Raw genomic sequence first — 12,694 nt, 5'->3', positions numbered from 1 at the left:
GAGGTGGCTGCCTTCAGGAGTCCCAGATAACTAGGTAACACCTAAAGGGTGGAAACTTAGCAAAGAAGTGGGGAGGTGTCTGCATAGGGTCTGCATGGCCTGGGGCAGACCTAATACCAAATATAAGTAGTACCTCTGCCATGTAATTCCTGACTCCAAACCATTCATTCTCAATCATTTCTTCCTTCCTTCCTTCCTTCCTTCCTTCCTTCCTTCCTTCCTTCCTTCCTTCCTTCTTTCTTTCCTTCCTTCTTTGTTCCTTTGTTCATTTGCTCATTCCTTCCTTCCTTTCTTTTCTCTCCCCATCTCTCCTCTCTCCCTCTCTCTACCAATCTCTCCTCTCCTTCACTAAACCTCCCTCTCTCCCCTACCTCAGTATTCTCAACTCTCAAATAATGAACACTTGCTGAATTGAACTTACAAGCTGGGAAGAGTAGCTCAATGGGCAAATATGAAATTTAGTTTAATGTTTCCTTACATCTCTACCACAGATCACTGGAATCAAATAATGTACACTCAGCAGCATGCCATCTCAAGCTATTTGGAGGAGGAAAGCAAGCATGTTTTCACTGCATTCTGTGAGGTCCACTCTGGGAAGGTGGGGCAGACTCCTCCCTCCTTTTGGCTAAATCTCAGCCCAGTTTCTGCATCAGAAGAGGTGACTGCCTCGAAGTGAACCAGTTACCTAAGTGACTCAGGTACTGGGCAGAAACCTAGCCTCTTGTGATACTGAGATTAATGGCATGATTCAACATGATTCACTAGTTTGTTGAGGCTGGGACTTCCTAAATTTTTGGTTAGGCTATGTTCAAATTGTGATCTATTTATTTCTGATTGCTAACCATGATTATAGATGTGAGCCAGTACATCAGATCATTCAAAGTCCTTTATCATACATGGAAGACATGAGGTTTCCCAAATGACATACCAGTTGACAGACAGCAAAATAAGTCATTAATTCTGGTTAAGATGTGTTTTTAATGTGAAACAAAATTTACTTAGCAAAATATGACTACTGTGATTATACTTTTAAACTTACCCTACCTTTTAATACCAAATCACCTATATTAGCCAATGATTAACTCAAATTACCTGTAATCATTTATTTCTGTCTTCTACAGATAGGCAGAACTGGATCACACACTATTAACTAAAGTGGTAGAATTTGAGAAGATCACACTTCTGAGACATTCTAGGAAGGAAAGTATCACCCATATCCAACTACTAGGTAGGGATATTGGAATGCAATCATGATCCCTGCTTTTTAGGCTAGGTGCAAAAATTGCTAATCTATGAGTAAAGTAACTTAAACAACAAAGGATTGGTGTAGTGACTCCAGTGGTGGAGTACCTGTCTGGCAAACACAACATCAAAACTCAAATCAACTTCCTAAAATTAAAATATGAAAAAGAAAGAACGAACAACTCATGTTGAACATGTGTTCAATGTAAAGATTTACAATAAATTATTGTAGTTATAATACCATTATTTATTTCTAGGGACAAACACATTTTGTGTCAAGCCTAAATGAAAAAATAGCACACTATATACGCTTTGTATATGCTTTGGTAAAACACAGGTCTGGCTTACAATGGTGACCCCTTAAGTTTGCATGTGCAGTGGTGTTGCAGGGTTGTTAAAGTTTATGGAAGTCCATCTTTTTGATGAACTTAACATGAAATTACATAACCAAACAGTTCACTGGACGGATACTGCTGATACACACACACACACACACACACACACACACACACACACACACACACACACACACACACACACACATATACACACATGTATGTGTTTATATATTAAGTGATACATGAATAAAATTAACGATGAATAAACTCAGTGAACAGATACCTTTCCCAAATAATTATTTTACCTGAATAAATTCATGTCTTAAACTCTCCAATCACACTTACATAGCTGCTGATTCCCATCAGCTTTTTTATGATACTTTTTTCTTTGTTTTTCAGATGAAAAAACCTGCCAATAAATATACCTGTATGACATTCCTTTCTTTAAAAAATGAAAATAATGTTGTGTAATCTGGTTGTTTATGTGTCATCAAAATAATTTTTTATAATTTCAAGTACATATTGTCTTAGACTTGGATCTCACTCATTTTCTTCCAATAATACCTATAGGAAGGGGAAAATGAAGGATCATTCTGTTACTTTGTGAGCTTCTGTTATTAATCACTGCAATAAGTATTATGAAAATGAAACTCTGAAATTATTTGGAGATTATTTGAAAGTTACCTTTCTACACACTCATGCTACTCCCTCAACTAAATCACAGAACTTAAAATAAGTAACATTTTAGCTGGGAGCCAGTAGCTGATGTCTGTAATCCTAGTTACTCAGGAGCTAAGATCTGAGTATGGTAGTTCAAAGCTAGCCTTAGCAGGAAATCTGTGACACTCTTACCTCCAAGTAACGGCCAGAAAAACTGAAGTGGCCCTGTGGCTCAAGTGGTAAAGTGCTAGCCTTGATCTTAAGAGCTTAGGGACAGTGCCCAGGCCCATGACCATGAAAAAGAAAAACAAAAAAGGAAAAACAGGGGGGGAAGCAACATTTTAAAGCTTATGTATAAGGGGGGACCAAGATGGCGACGGGCAGTAGGGAAACGCCACAGCTCTCTCCCACCAAAAAGAGAGTTCGAGTTCCAACGCTTAATCACCCCAAGAGACCGACAACAACAAAAAGACGAACACTCAGAGAAAAACCAGAGGTGGAAAATAACAAAAAAGAAAGAGAGGAAAAGAAGAATTTCAGAACAGAAAAAAGCGAAGACACCTCCCCCAACCTTTACTGGCCGCGCTCCAGGCTGGGGCCGGAACCAGGCCCGGGGATCCAGCACCTGAACAACACGACCAATTCCTCCCAACTGAAGTAAAAAGCTGAGCATACGCCTCAACAGAGGGGAGAAAACCAGGAAACAACACTCCCCGGGAAGCACACCTGTGACAACAAAAGACCTGGAGGCCCAGGACAAGAGAAGCACAAACACCACCAAAACTCCACCCATATACCCTAGACTGGGAATTGGGCAACACAGGCTGCCAGCACCTGATAGTAAGCAGGAGCTCAGACTGTTAAGGCTGCTCAGCAATAGAGTGATAGTCTTGGAGTATGAGGCTCTGGAACTGATTCCTCAGCAGCACAAAAGCAAAAAGGGTCAGAAGTGGTGCTGTGGCTCAAATGGTAGGGTGCCAGCCTTGAGCTGAAGAGCTGAGGGACAGCACCCAAACCTAGAGTTCAAGCCCACAACCAGCCCAAAACAAACAAACAAAAACGCATCAGGAGCCCATAGCAGACTCCAGTATTTGGGAGAGTGCATCCAGAGCATCTGTTCTTCACAAGAGCACCCGTAGGAGCAAACACAAGCAGTCTAGACTGCTCAACCCTTCCAAAGGCGGGAACTGCCATCAATCTACAGCAGAGAGCTGAGAATCCTAAGTAAGTCAGAATAGCAGCTGGAAATAGGCTCCCAACAGAACCCAGATCAGGCACAGACTCTCTATACCAATACAGAATCAGCAACCAAGCAAAGACAGACACACCAAAACAAAATTGAAGAGCAGTCTCCTGAACCTCCATGCGAAAATCACAGAGAAAAATCACAAGGTTTACCACCACCCAGGACAGCAAGCTCACCTCAAAAGTCAGCAGCCACGCAGGGGAGAGCCCCAGTGGGAGCAAAGCAGGAATGGAAGACAAAAGCTACATCCAAGGGTTGCTGGAGGCAATGACTCAAGAAATAAAGCGAGAAATTGATCAGAAATTGAAAGAGCACAAGGATGATCTATCCAAAGAGATACAGGGTATCAAACAAGACATGCATGCAAAAATAGAAGCTGCACAAACCTCAGTAAGAAGTGAGCCAAACCCCAAATTAGAGGTAATGCATACCTCATTGAGAGGGGAGATCAGTACTCTGAGAACCAACATTGAATCCATAAAGGGATCCATTTCCTCCATGCAAACCACAATAGAAGCCACGATCAACAGAGTGAATGAAATGGAAGGTAGAGTGTCAGATACACAAGACAGAATACACCAACTGGACCAAAAAGTGACAGATATAGAAAAATCACTCAAATTAAACCAAAGGGAAATTCAAGAGCAAGCAGATAATGCTAAAAAATTTAACCTTCACATAATCGGAGTGGATGAAGGTGAGGAATTCCAGAACAAGGGAATGCAACACCTATTTAACAATATAATCAATGAAAATTTTCCCCACCTCAAAAACGACCATCTTATCTACATCAAAAAAGCTTATCGAACACCCAACAAGCAAGACACCAGGAGAAACACTTCTAGACACATTATAGTAAAAATGATAGATCTGAATAATAAGGAAACAATCCTGCATGCAGCAAAAATGAAGAAGGACCTGTACTACAACGGGAAAAAAAATTAGAATCACTGCAGATCTCTCCACACAAACAATGAATGCAAGAAAAGCCTGGGAAAGCACCATACGATCCCTGAGAGCCAATAACTGCCAACCCAGACTGATATAACCGGCAAAGCTAGCATTCACATTTGATGGAGAACTGAAAACTTTTAATAGCAAAGAAAAACTAAATGAATACATAAACATTAAGCCAGCATTACAAAGAATTCTAAGAGGGGGGACACAACCTGAAGAAAGCAGCCAGGAATTGGGGCCTGCCCCAAACAGGCGTTACTCAAAGTGTAACTGAGCAAGCACAGTAGGAAAGGAAAAAAGAAAAACTTAGGAAAACGGAATGGCAGGGACAACAATGCATCTCTCTATACTTTCTCTTAATATAAATGGGCTGAATTCGCCAATTAAAAGAAAACGAACTGAGGACTGGATCAGAAAACAAGAACCATCCATCTGTTGCCTTCAGGAGACCCACCTCTCAGCCAAACATACAAACAAACTCAGAGTGAAGGGGTGGAAAAGGATCTACCAATCAAACGCCCCCAGTAAGAAAGCAGGTGTAGCCGTCCTGATATCTGACAAAATAAACTTTTCATTAAAATCAGTACAGAAAGACAAGGACGGACACTACATATTAATAAAGGGAACAATCCAAGAGGAGGATATTACCATCATCAACTTATATGCCCCAAATATTGGTGCACCCAGATATGTCAAACAAATGCTCTCAAACTTACAGAATAAAATAGATCCCAATACGATAATACTAGGAGACTTTAACACACCACTCTCACCAAAGGAGAGGTCTATCAACCAGAGGATTGGCAAAGAAGCTACCGAATTAAGAGAGGCCATACTTCAAGCGGAATTAACTGACATCTAACGAGTATTTCACCCTAAAACAACACAGTACACATTCTTCTCAGCAGCTCACGGAACTTTCTCCAAAATAGACCATATCATAGTTCATGCAAGGAACTTAAGCAAATACAAAGGGATCGACATAATCCCCTGTATCCTATCTGACCACAATGGAATCAAGCTAGCACTCAATAACAAAGCATACCACTGAAATTTCTCTAATACATGGAAATTGAACAGCACACTCCTTAACAATGCCTGGATAACAGAAGAGATCAGAGAAGAAATAAAGCATTTCCTACAACTCAATGAAAATGAAAACACCTCACAAAGAAACTTGTTGGACACAGCAAAAGCAGTCCTGAGGGGCAAATTTATTGCCCTCAGGGACCACATCAAGAGAATGGAGACAGACCAAGTAAATAATCTCATGTTGCAATTAAAACAGCTAGAAAAAACAAGAAAAAATGGGACCTAAAGCTACTAGACGAAGCCAGATAACCAAATTAAAAGCAGAGATTAACCAATTAGAAAATCAGAAAACCATAACCAAAATAAACCAAACAAAAAGCTGATTCTTTAAAAAATTTACTAAAATGATGGCCCATTGGCTAGATTAATTAAAAAAAGAAGAGAGGAAACCCATATTAATAGGATTAGGGATGCCACGGGAAACATCACAACACGTACCCAAGATATCCAAACAATTCTAACAGACTACTTTCAAAAGCTATGCTCTCTAAAGGAAGAAAATCGGGCAGAAATGGATGCATTTTTAGAGAAATACAAGTTGCCCAAACTGAGCAAAGAAGAAGTTAACCAATTAAATAAGCCAATATCCTACAATGAGATACAGGAAGCTATCAAAAGTCTTCCAACAAAAAAAAGCCCAGGACCAGATGGATTCACAGCAGAATTCTATAAGACCTTTAAACAAGAACTAATACCCATACTCCTCAAGCTCTTCAGAGAAACAGAGAAGGAGGGAGCTATCCCAAACTCATTCTATGAAGCCAATATCACACTCATTCACAAACCAGGCAAAGACCCAACCAAAAAGGAGAATTACAGGCCAATCTCCTTGATGAACACAGATGGAAAGATCCTTAACAAGATTCTAGGTAACAGAATCCAGAAACACATAAAAAACATAATTCACTATGACCAGGTAGGCTTCATCCCAGAGACACAGGGATGGTTTAACATACGTAAGTCAATAAATGTAATCCAACATATCAACAGAGCCAAGGTCAAGAATCACATGATTATCGCCACAGATGCAGAAAAGGCCTTTGACAAAATTCAACATTCATTCATGCTAAAAGCTCTGGAGAAAATAGGAATAGAAGGAACATTTCTAAAAACAATAAAAGCCATTTATGACAGACCAATAGCCAATATTATACTTAATGGGGAAAAGCTACAACCAATTCTCCTAAAATCAGGAACAAGGCAAGGATGCCCACTGTCTCCACTCCTCTTCAATATAGTCCTAGAACCCTTAGCCAGGGCAATAAGGCAAGAAAAAGACATTAAAGGGATCCGCATAGGGAAAGAAGAAGTTAAACTATCCCTTTTTGCAGACGACATGATACTATACCTCCACGATCCCTAAAATTCCATCCCGAATCTCTTAGAAATCATAACTCTCTTCGTCAAAATAGCAGGATACAAAATAAACCAACAAAAATCAGTTGCCTTCCTATACACTGATAATGTACAGGAAGAGAGGGAAATAAAGGGAGCAACCCCATTCACAATAACCTCCCAAAAAATAAAATATTTAGGAATTAACCTAACCAAAGATGTAAAAGAACTATTTAATGAGAACTATAAACAGTTAAAGAAAGAAATTGCAGAAGACACTAGGAAATGGAATGACCTCCCATGCTCCTTGATAGGCCAACTTAATATAGGAAAGATGGTAATACTTCCAAAACTAATATACAAATTCAATGCAATTCCTATTATAATCCCAATGACGTACATCACTGAAATACAGAAAACAGTCCAAAATTTCATATGGAACAACAAAAGACCTAGAATAGCCAAAACAAAGAAACACATGAGGAAATGTTCATCATCTCTGGTGGTGAAGGAAATGCAAATAAAGACAACCCTGAGATACCACCTTACCCCATTTAGAATATCCCACATCCACAAATCAGCCAACGACAAATGCTGGAGGGGAAGTGGAGAACGAGGAACGCTATTACACTGCTGGTGGGAATGTACACTTATACAACCGCTTTGGAAAGCAGTCTGGAGGGTCCTTAGAAAGCTAAAGATTTACCTCCCTTACGACCCAGTCATTCCACTTCTAGGCATCTACCCTGAACAACAGGAACCAATATACAAGGACACTTGCACCTCCATGTTTATTGCAGCACTGTTCGCAATAGCTAGGATATGGAAACAACCTAGATGCCCCACCACAGATGAATGGATCCAAAAATTGTGGTATACACAATGGAATATTATGCAGCCATTAGAAATGACAGAATAATGGCATTTGCAGGGAAATGGATGGAGCTAGAAGGAATCATGTTGAGCGAAGTAAGCCAAGAACGAAGAGACAAACAGTACATGGTCTCCCTGATAAGTGGATGCTAAATCCAAAATGTTAGGTGATATGACAAAACTAACAGGACTTAAGAAACAAAGAACTCCCACTCATCTGGTTGAACCACTACCAAATATCCCCATGCTGCTGATCACATATATGGTATATAACATGTGAACACCGTTATATATTACAGACTGTGATTGACAATTTGCTCCAGGAAAATTAGAATGAACTTGTGACTTTAAATGAGCATCATTATTCCACAATACTATGAATTTCCGCAAATTATGTAATCACTTAATCACAATCAAAAAAAAAAAAAAAGAACCTCAGGGAAGGGAGGGAGGGAGGGGATGGTAGGGGGAAAACAATGGAGGGGGTAACAATGTTCAAGAGGAAGTGTACTCATTACCTCACTCATGTAACTGTAACCCTCTGTATAGTATCTTTACAATAAAAAAATTTAAAAAAACATCTCATACTGACCATGACCTCATCAAGGACTCAAGATCTCTCCCTGTCCTGCCTCGACACTGGGCAGTCAGTTGAGGTCTAGTTATCCAACCAAGGATATGGGAATGAATAGATTTCTCAGCCATGGGATGCAGACTGGAGGGCTCTAGGTCCCTCTCTCTCGAGAAGGAGAAATGGGCTGATCCATCCCAGGAATGATCTTGGGTTGTGAGCATCCTCAAAGAAACAACCCTGCTCAGAACCCAGTGCCTCTGGTTTTCCAACCAGCCTCGACCTTCAGTCGGCCCTCTCTGAATCCTACATCTGTCTTCTAGAATAAAGGCTGAGCCAGCAAAGAGACCCACCTCTACCTCTGAGAGTGGCAGTCACGGGGCCCTAGAGTTCCCTAGAGGAAGTCTCAGAGCAACATGGGTCTGACTCCCGCCCTCATTTCCTGGCTGTCCTGTGCCAGTGGCATGTCTACCTCTGTCTCTTGTCCAGGAATGAACACTGCGGGTGTCATTTTCAGATTGAGCCAGCAAAATTCCCATTCCCCAAGGATGTACTGCACAGGCATCCTGTAGCCAACGACAACCAGGTCGTCAATGGTGAACCCAGAGTGCCAGGATTTTAAGAGCCATGTGGCTGTGTCGAAGGCTCTATCACTGATGGTCTAGGTTGTCATTTGAGGTCATGGCTACAATGGCCTGACATGCCTGATCTGGGATCGTCCTCCCTCTTCATCTTCATGCTTTGCCATGCCACATACACTTGGTTGAAACTTTTGGAATGAAAGGTTCTGGACAGAAGTGGAGCTTGGCATCGACTCAAGCCCCAGGCATCCCCCAGGACATGGTGGAGAACTGCATTCCCTAAAAAAGACAATCTGGTCAGACTTAACCCGTTGTTGTCTGAGAAAGAGACATTCAAGTGTGACTGCTGCTCACCACAGTGACCCAGGGCCCAGTGGCAGGATGCCTGCCCTGTGCCCTGACAAGTCCCACCTAGGAGAGCGTCTGTCCTACCTCCAAGCCAATTCAGACCTGCCATTGTATACAACAACTCTTGTTTCCTCCTCTAACAAGCAGCTCAGTATCCAACCACCATGGGAACCCAGTCCGAGAGGCACAATGGAGAGAAAGCTGCCAAAGCAAGCGTTTGGAAAGGAGCAGATATCACAGCAGGCAAAGCAGCCATGAAGATGTGTCTGCAATGAGTCCTTAGCTGGGTTCAGCAAAGAGAGGCCGGCGCAGGTGGGCAGAGCACTTCCATAAAGCTGCCTGTGGTGGATAAATGGCTTCTGATTTGACATGGACAACAGAATAAGGGACTGCAAGTTCAATGAATAATCTCTGGCCAGAGAAACAAGGTCAAACGCTTAAGTTTCTTCACTTCCAGTGGTTCCTGGTATTTCCAGCTGAGTGGACATCTTTCTGTGACCAGTGGGTGCCACCCCACCTTCTGCGGAGTCTGCGTGAGAGATTGTGTTGGACAAAGAGCTTCAAGGAAGCATGCCCCCAGGAAAGGAGTGTTGGTTCAAGGCTTCCCATACACTTGGCTGCACCTTTATAGCCTCTACCTTTATTCTTACTATATTCTTCTTGGCTGTACATTCGTTGCCTTTATTCTCGTTTTGGCTATTTTTCTATTGATCCGTGAACAGAGCATGTTGTATTTTTCCAGTCCAATAGAGATGGCTTCTCTAAGTAATAAAGACTAAGGCCAAAGATTAAATGTGGGCAATCCCCCAATCAATCTATCATCTGATGTGACGTTGCCTCCAGAAACTCCTACAACTTCACAAGCGGTTTTGCAGCTCATGAATAGTAAATATAGAGACTTAAAATTTCTAGATATGTCCAACAGACAAAATCAATAAACTAAACTAAGTTAGAAAGAGTTATCCCAGTAGTTTAGAGAGTTCTAAAAAAGAAGGGACCTCTGATTATATAAGAAAAAGAAAGATTCTCCCAACAGTTATGATTAAGTTTAGTCCAACTTACGTTATAGGGAATAGATGGTGTTTTCACACAAAATATAAAGTTAGTGACATATTTCCTGAACCAACCAAGAACCATTTCCTTATACAGGAGCTTATAAAGATGAAATTAATTGGATAAAATTAAAAAGAGTATAATGTAAGTACAGCCCTGTCTTAGGTTTGTTAATTATTAAACATAAAAAAGGCTGAATAGATGACGTATTCTATTAAACAATATGCTAGACTTGTTTCACACCACTTAGCTTAAACAGTTGGTGGAATAGTCATTAATTTTCATGTAATTCATCAATGCTTTGCCTTTAAAAAATTGATTACGTGCTTAAATAAACAAAAAATCTATGTCACGATCACACACTGTATAAAAATGTTAATTCTCCTCAATAAAGATACACTCAGATGCAACTCTTTTGAGTCTATGTCTGTTTGTCACTTCGCCAACTCCTTTGCCCACCTATCCCGAGATCCCTGTCCCATCGGTCCCAGTGCTCCGGCCGAGCTGGTCCGTTGCAATGCTTATCCCTTGACAACCCCTCTTGACACTCTTTCACTCTATACCTCTCTAGCCATTGGACACTTTCTTATCTGACAGGAAAATAAACTCGGTGAGACAGGGGAGATTGAAACTCTGTGACCCACCCTGAACCCTATGGTCTACCCGAGACTGTTTCCCTCTGCAGTCAGCGACCATACAGATTCTGGATGTCATGAAGTGACTAAGGGGTCTGTGGCTTGGTCCTACATACTGGATTTTGGCTCTTAAACTGACCCCACAGAGATTGTGAATGGTTGGCTCCCTTGATCCAGGGACTCCAAACTAAAGCTTGCATGCTCCCTTCTTCCTTCCTTTCCTCTTTTTCTCCCTCCATCGTTTCCTCCTCTCTTTCTCTTTCCTCTCTTTGTGTCACTCCTAAGCCTTGAACTCAGAGCATGGGTGTTGTCCCTGAGCCTTTTTACTCAAAGCCAACAGTCTATGGCTTGAGCCACTCATCCACTTCTGGCATTTTCTTTTTGGTAGTTACTAGGCAATAAGAGTCTTACAAGCTTTCCTGCCTGGGCCTTAAGCCTCAATCCTCCCATCTCAGCCTCCTAAGTAGCTAGGATGACAGGTGTGAAGCACCGGCATCCAACTCAAACCAAGATTTCTTCATGTGCTGTGGAACCAGCACTGGAACCTTTCATTGTCTATGCCGCCCCCTTCCCTTCCGGCCCTGGCACACACTGTAACCGTTTGTTGTATAAATAAATGAGCATCTGCCTACAACAATACTACAGAAAAGTCCCATTCAATTCAGGTAAGCATCCTTGGTGGGGGCAAAGCCTGATGTAGCTTTCTCACTGTTCTCTCTCCTTTCCTACCCTCCTGGTGCCAACCACTTAACTGTTTTGTTTCCAAGGATGTGAGCCATGATGTACTCACTGGATTCCGGGGTCTCTGGGATGCCTATCTTCTCAAAGATCTCTATCCAGCCACTGACCAGCTCTGTGGAACTCAATTCCCTACTCTGGTGTGAACAAGGTTGCTGGGAAGTGAATGCCCGGCTCAAGAGCCCTCTTCTCCACTCCCTGGGGCCAGAAAGGATGGTTCACCATATCCGGCCCCCAAATTTCATGTTGCAGAGAAAGAATCCTTGAGGCATCCCGGGTCTCTGAATCTCCCAGAGTCCAGTACAGGTTTTGGGAATTGTCTCTGTTCACAGCTGGCAGGTTGCTGCGGATGGTGAGGTCACAGTCTGTGCTCCCCATGACATCCTCAACTTTAGTGGTCACCCTAGAGAGAGCCGGAGGAGAATCAGCAGCTGCCGGAGAAAGGCAGTCAAGGCATGACCTTCATAGCAGGAGAGCATCTGGCTTGGGAACTCTGCTTGTGCCACTTTGAACGTCATTGTTTGGTGGCTGAAATGGTACATCTAATTTGACCAATCCAGAATCCCAGGCATTAGTAGAAATTGCCAGCTTCAAGAAAAAAAAAACCCTGGAAAATCTGGTATTTCACTTGTCCCAATCAAACTTAAAGGGTTCCAAAGTCAGTGGTCCCCTTTTCCTTGCAGACAGCCTACAGCAGGTTACAGAAAATGGCATTCAGAGAGCCCTAGCTAACTGCCATGTCCTGATCCCAAGCAGGCTCCAGCATGGGGAACACACTTGCTTATCATTGCCCAGCTGGAAACAGCCCAGGAGGGCACAGATTGGAGTCTGCAGAACTCCAGGGAGGACTGCGCACAAGTGCACTGCCCCGGGAGGGTATCCACACCACCATTGGGTGCCCGGAGCCCCCTTCCCTGATGCCCACAGACACTGCCAATGCCTGGGTAAGATTCCCCTCTCATTCTCTGTCACGGTGAACCATCTGCCATGTCACACCGTTTGACACTTCCCAACCCTCCTAGCTT

This window comes from Dipodomys merriami, unplaced genomic scaffold (genome assembly GCF_024711535.1).
Source record: "Dipodomys merriami isolate MVZ:Mamm:240054 unplaced genomic scaffold, mDipMer1.0.p SCAF_978, whole genome shotgun sequence".
NCBI classification, from domain to species: Eukaryota; Metazoa; Chordata; class Mammalia; order Rodentia; family Heteromyidae; genus Dipodomys; species Dipodomys merriami.
The sequence above is the reverse complement of the archived record's forward strand: the minus strand, read 5'-3'. Positions refer to the sequence as shown.